This window comes from Mirounga angustirostris, unplaced genomic scaffold, assembly GCF_029215605.1.
Source record: "Mirounga angustirostris isolate CCGP_5_RB_7025 unplaced genomic scaffold, mMirAng1.0.hap1 SCAF_3, whole genome shotgun sequence".
NCBI lineage: Eukaryota > Metazoa > Chordata > Mammalia > Carnivora > Phocidae > Mirounga > Mirounga angustirostris.
Window position 1 is genome coordinate 43,482,560 of NW_026991711.1, and position 6,644 is coordinate 43,489,203.

Below are 6,644 nucleotides of genomic sequence, written 5' to 3' on the forward strand. Positions count from 1 at the left end.
GAATTGTATGTTTATATTTCTTTGAAAATGTGTATTTTGAAGATTTTATTTATTTATTTGAAAGAAAGAGCACAAGCAGGGGGAAGGGCAGAGGCAGAGGGAGAAGCAGGCTCCCCATTGAGCAGGGAGCCTGACTCAGGGCTCGATCCCAGGACCCTGGGATCATGATCTGAGGTGAAGGCAGATGTTTAACCAGCTGAGCCACCCATGTGCTTGAAAATGTGTATTTTGAAAGTGATTTTGAAATATATATTCATTGGGCATAATATTCCAGGTTAGATTTTTTTTTTTTAATCAAAGTTTTCTGGGGCACCTGGGTGGCTCAGTCAGTTAAGCGTCTGACTCTTGGTTTCAGCTCAGGTCATCATCTCAGGGTCCTGGGATTGAGCCCCATGTCGGGCTCCATGCTCAGTGCGGAGTCTGCTTGACCCTCTCTCTCAACCTCTGCTCCTACCCACCCTCTCTCTCAAATAAATAAAAAAATCTTTAAAAAAATCAAAGTTTTCTCATTCTATTGTAAATATATATTACAGAAGATATAAGTAATAGATTACTATAATTTTTATAGTATCCTCAATGCCTATTTTCTATTTTGTATTTTCCATATCTTCTCTATATTCTTTAATAATTCTGATTAATAAGCTTCATTTAGTTGTGTTTAATCTATAGTTTTTAATTTTAATTTTTGTGTTTTTCACTTTCAGAGTTTCTATTTGATTCTTTTCCAAATCAGCATTTTACTTTTTATAGTTTCTTGCTCTCTGTAATTATTTTCAAGATTTTCCCCCATGTCTTTTAAAGTTGGTTATTTTATAACCTGTGTCTGATAATTTCAATATCTCAAGTTTTTGTGCTATTTTTTGTTTTGTTTTGTTTTTCACTGATTTTTATTTATTGTGTCTTATTGTGTGTCTAGTTATTTTAGGCTATAACTTGAACACTGTGTGAAAATTAATTTATGGGGTAATTTGAGGTCTGGGTTAGCAGATCTTTTTCCCAGGAAAAAATTTCATTAGCTTCATCTGGAATCCTAAGGGCACTATATTTCCAGGAAATATTTAGTCCAATTATACATGTGAAGTTCACTGGACCATTCAGGAGCCAGAACACTAAACTGAATTATTGATGAAGTCCTAATAATTCCAGTTAGTTTTGCCATGAAATTATAGCCAATCAGTTCTCAGCTTAAGATGGGGAAGGGTATCAGACTCTGTCTTGTGCATAAACCTGGTTTTTGGCTCTTATGTCTTTGTCCCTTAAAGTGCCAAAAACACAGCTCAGTTTCATAGCTGTTTGGTCTATATAAACAAATGTCCACAGGGTAAAGGTGACTTGTAGTGCTACATTTAAATATCCGGATTTTTATCCTTTCCTAAAAATTTGGACAGATTAAAAGTGTTATTGTTAGCATTTCAGTTGCTTTTCTAAAATTTTTTTCTTTTAATAACGGCTACATAGCTTATAGAATTTTTATTTAAAGAGAAATGGAAAACATTGATGTGATGTAACTTTTGTTTTTTTCTCTCATTTCTCTTGATAGTTCTTTTCTGATGATACTATATTGCTGCTGTTTTATTTGAAATAAAATATAAGAATATGCTAATGGCAGGGGTGCCTGGATGGCAAATTGGTTAAGCGTCCGACTCTTGATTTCAGCTCAGGTCATGATCTCAGGGTCTTGAGATGGAGCCTGGTATCAAGCTTGGTGCTCAGCAGGGAGTCTGCTTGAGAGTCTCTCTCTCCCTCCCCCTCTACCCCTCCCTCCCTCTCTCTCTCTCTTAAATAAATACATAAATCTTTAAAAAAATATATGCTAATGTCAAGAAATGGTGACAAAATTCCCCATTTATAAGTCATTTACACATAGAAAAGCCAAGTGATCCCAAATAATCACTATTAATTCAGTACTAAAAATTATCAAAGTAAACAAATTCATACCTTGAATACTAATAAATGTATCTCAAACTAAATAGAAAATTATTCCTGAACTTTTTTATATAGCAAACTTTATATTTGTAAAAAAAAAGTTATTAATAACTGCAAGTATATAATCCCATCCTTAAAATAAGTAGTTGTTTTTCTTGAAAACAAAAAGTAATATGAAGGATTGAGAATAAGGTAACTTCACCATTTTATCGAGTGGATTTACAATAGCTTATCCAGGTGGCTGTGAGTTCTCTTTCTCCTCTCCTCCCCAACGACCCTCTTATCTCTTGAGTTTCAGACAGTCAAAAGTACATGGTTGGCTGAGGCTGATAGTTAAGGGGGTTTCATAATATATAACTCTACTTCCACTTTTTAACATTCTAATTTACTGGTTAGGCAAATGTTGAATTTGTGAAATAAACCATCCAATTAAATTGGCATCTTTTTCTTTGTTCTTTTTTCAACTGTCCTCTCTCTCTCTGCCCCTCCTCCCCTGCTCCTGCATGTGAGCATGCTCTCGCTCTCTCTCAAATGCCTTAGTGCCTATGCAAAGTACTTATGCAAAACTATCAGCTTAAAGGGAATCAACAGTAAACTGTCAAATTGCTACATTGGTAACCGCAAGCAAGTTGGCAAGCAGCTTGGCAATGAAGAAACAGAAAACTCTACGGACATACATACCTCCCCTTTTGCTGCTGACATGGTAGACGTGTTGCCTGTAGCCCATTGGTCCTGTGTAGTCAATTGGATGACAACAGATTGCTATCAGAGAGTCCTCATTCCTGTGTTCTGAGAAGTATCTGGCAAGGCCTACCCCTTTCTCACAGGTGCTGTGCTCCACTGCAGGTGACAGAATCTTCCTTGAGAGAATCCAGCTTCTGGAAGAAAAAAGAAAGCCAACTTCAGCTGTTGAGCCATAGCACAGAATCGACAAGAGCTTTGTCACAACTTTTAAATATTCATGAATTTCCAGGAGTTGGAGGCAATGGGGAGACTAAGCTGGCCAGGAGAGGAATGCTGTCCCTGTGTTAATGTGATAAGAAATGGTATGAAAAACTTATGGTATTAAGCATTTCAGCTGTATCATATTAGCACTGTATCATAGACCTCGCTTTTCTCCAGCACAATACAGAAATCATTATTATGTTAAGACTTTCTTCCTAAGAAATAATTGGGAAAAAAGCTAATGGGATAGGAAATCTAAAATACATTGAGATTTCAACACTTTTCTTTAAAAAAAAGGGGGAATCTTTAAAACTCTTCCTCAAATCAAAATATATTTGAAAACATTTGGTTTACAGTGTCTTCCAGAAATGTCATAAACTAATTTTGTTAGAAAATTTGTATTACTACTTATTCTTATTTTATCTATTGGCAGAAATGTGGGTATATGTGCTCGTGGATGTGTTTGGGGGAGTCTGTGTGTGTGTGTGTGTGTGTGTGTGTGACTGCATATGTGTTAAGGTTTGTGTGGGATGTGAGTATAAGGTATGTGAATGTGCTCTTACAAGAATAGGCAGTAACCATAAAATTAGAGCTGGAAAGGGTCCATGAAATCATGTGAGATGTTGACCTTCAAATTTTCCAAACGACTTGTGAAGAAATACACATCAGATATATACTATAGAATTCCTATTCTGTTCTTTATAAAAATGGACAAATTTTAATATAAAAATTCATGAGTAAATCAACATTCAATATCTGTAAGCAAAATTATCTAAAATGTTTCATCCATAAAATGGTCCAGCTATCTTATTTGAATATAGAGAATAAAAAGAGCTATTTTTTTCTATTTACTAATTTCATTTTGAAAAGTGGGAGAGGTAGGAAAAAGGAAGAAAGGAAGGAAGGAATGAAAAGAAAGTGTCAAAAGTTAAAAATTGCTGAAGTAAAACCAATGAATTACTGAAGTAGTAATTGGTAAACATTCCTTGTGCATACGCCAAAAAGACAGTTTGTGAGCCCAGAGCCCTCAGACCAAAAGACGGAATGAAGCTCAGGGGCGTATTTTTATAAAGCAGCTTATACAGTGAGAAAGCAGTGGCGGTTTACTCTTCACAGTGACTGGTTGTAGTATTAGAATTCTCTTAAATGATAGGGAATTGATTAGTGGTCCCCTCATATCAATTTTGGAAAAGAGTTCAAGTTTCCTGATGATTTCCAGAGGCACAAGCAAGAAATGACCCAGGTCACGTTAGTCTTGGAAAAGAAGCTAACCTAAGTTTTGTTTGTATGACTAAATTGGTTTTGTCTGCTCAGGGAATTTTCAAGGCTGGTCTCCATTTGCTTTTTATTTTAACAAAATAAAGGAAAGAAAGAAACAAGGTGGGAGAAAGAGAAAGAGAAGAAAACAGAGTGAAAGTTTTGATCCTGATATGTACATAATTAGCCTATAAACATCTGGGCTTCCCTAGGCTAACTACTGAAAGTTCCCCTCCCTAACCACTCTCACACATTCTCAGGCTGCCTTCTGTGATTTTTTTCCCCCAAAAGTTTAGGGATTAGTTTCAGGTTAAGAACAAAGAAAAAGATGCCAAGCACTAAATTCAAGAAGAACCTGTTTTAGACACTGTCAGAACTGAAGTCAGAATAACAGGAAAGGATTTCAAGGATTCTCAGTCCAATGGCTTCATTATACAAATGGGTAAACCAAGTAAGCCCTGGGACACTGTTTCAGTCAGTTGAAGCTGCTATGATGAAATATCATATAGGGGTGCCTGGGTGGCTCAGTCGGTTAAGTATCTGCCTTCGGCTCAGGTCATGTTCCCCAGGGTCCTGGGGTCCTGGGATAGCAGCCCTGCTCATCCAGGAGTCTGCTCTTCCTCTCTCTCTCTCTGCCCCTCCTCCCCTGCTCCTGCATGTGAGCATGCTCTCGCTCTCTCTCAAATAAATAAATAAAATCTTAAAAAAAATATATCATATAGACTAGGTGGCTTAAACAACAAAAACTTATTTCTCATGGTTCTGGAGGATGGAAGTCAGAGATTAAGGTACCAACATGGTCAGTTCCCCTCACACAGACTTTCCTTGGTGTCACAAACTGAGGGAGATCCCGTGTCTCCTCCTCTTTTTATAAAGGCACTGATCCCATCATGAGGGCCCCACTCTCAAGGCCTAATCCAACCTATTTACCTCCCAAGTCTCAGCCCCCACACACACTTCCAAATAACATCAACATATGAATTTGGGGACGACACAAACCTTTAGTCTGTAGCAGACACTGAGACTTGCCTGAGGACCCTGCCTCAGATATTCTACAAATTGGTCTAATATAATTTCCACTGCAAGATGACCCAATACCTGTTATTCAAAGAGGTTAAAAAGAAGGGAAAGAAACAAGTTACCAGGGGATTCACTCAAATCTAATCTTTTGCAGGCATATGATTCAACTTCATCCTATCCACCTCTTTGAAGGCACTGAGCCATCCACTTTCCCATCTTCAGTTTATCTCTCCCTCTATTCTATAAACTTTTCTTCTTTTAATTCCCATCATCCCACTCAACTACATCCCTAGTGCAATTCTTTGCACAGTCAAAGGCTACAAAATAGTCTACATTCGTATCTCCACTACCGTATTCTCTACTGCTCCTCAACATAGGCATACTGCGGTCTGGGTTCTATCCTTCTCATTCTTCAAAAGCAGAACTGAGTAAAATCACACGTGAGGGGATTGCAAATGTTATTTAAACTTCTATTATCCAATGCTCATAGTGACAGATTTTATGTATGTTGCTCAATTTACCCATCCAAAACAAATTGAGGATTATTTACATTTCAGAGAGGAGAAAACTGATACTGAAATATTAAGTAACTTGTCCATTATTGTTCAGTTTGTCTAACTATACAGATCATTGCTGCCTATCATCTTTGTCTTATAATTTCTTTGTAACCCTCTTACCTCTAAGTTACATTTAAAAAATATTTTTCCATAAATTCCCCAAGATTTAATTGATTCCTCATTCTAATACATCGAACTTGCTCTTACTAACTACTAAATCTAATGGCTTCTTTTTCAATCTTGATTTCATTTTCTAATTAATTTCCATTTGATTAATTTTTGGCTTTGGGCATTATCAGCTCTCAATCTATTCTGGTACAGAGGGGCATTTAAGAGTGTGAGCTGCAGTCAGAACAGAGATTCAACTTCATCGCTAACACTTACTAGATATGTGTGGCATTACCATATTTAACTGTTTTCTGCTTCATTCAACTCATTTTAAAAATTAAGAACATAACATAGTATTTCAAAGACTGTGGGGGGGGTGGCATGAAATAAAGTGTGTAAAGGGCTCAGTACAGTCTAACACCTAAGGACTCTATTAAGAGTACCCTTTATTCCCTACTGAAATGATTACCTCTTTTGTTAGCCCTACCAATCTGATTTCCCTTTCTCAGACTCTTATGGCAGCCTCTTGATTATTATAATCCAGATTTCTGCCTTTGACTCTCATTTCCCTCACCATTATCCCAAGATGGTTCTATCCAGTCTATGGTTCACCTGCCACTTCTAAGCTGATTTTTTAAAAATATAATTACATCTCTAAGTCTCACCTCTCCCCAGAAACTGGCCTGCATGTCTAAGTACTCTTGCTTGTCATTCTTTCTCAAATAAGGAATATGAAACCTAACAAGTTTAACAGATTATTTGTCACCTTTTCCCATAAAATATGCTCCCACTTATCAAGGAAAGAAATCATAGTCATCCAGAAATTTTCTC

The 6,644-nt window shown here is 36.8% G+C and overlaps 1 long non-coding RNA gene across 1 annotated transcript in view; it reads right to left on the minus strand.

Annotated features, from left to right (window-relative positions):
• The window catches only part of LOC135363740 (uncharacterized), a 47,077-nt gene extending 44,300 nt beyond the window's left edge, over positions 1–2,777 (minus strand). The window contains exon 1 of the long non-coding RNA XR_010409796.1: positions 2,608–2,777. This is a non-coding gene — a long non-coding RNA (uncharacterized LOC135363740). The remainder of the gene's footprint in view (positions 1–2,607) is intronic.
• Between the last annotated feature and the right edge of the window lie 3,867 nt (positions 2,778–6,644).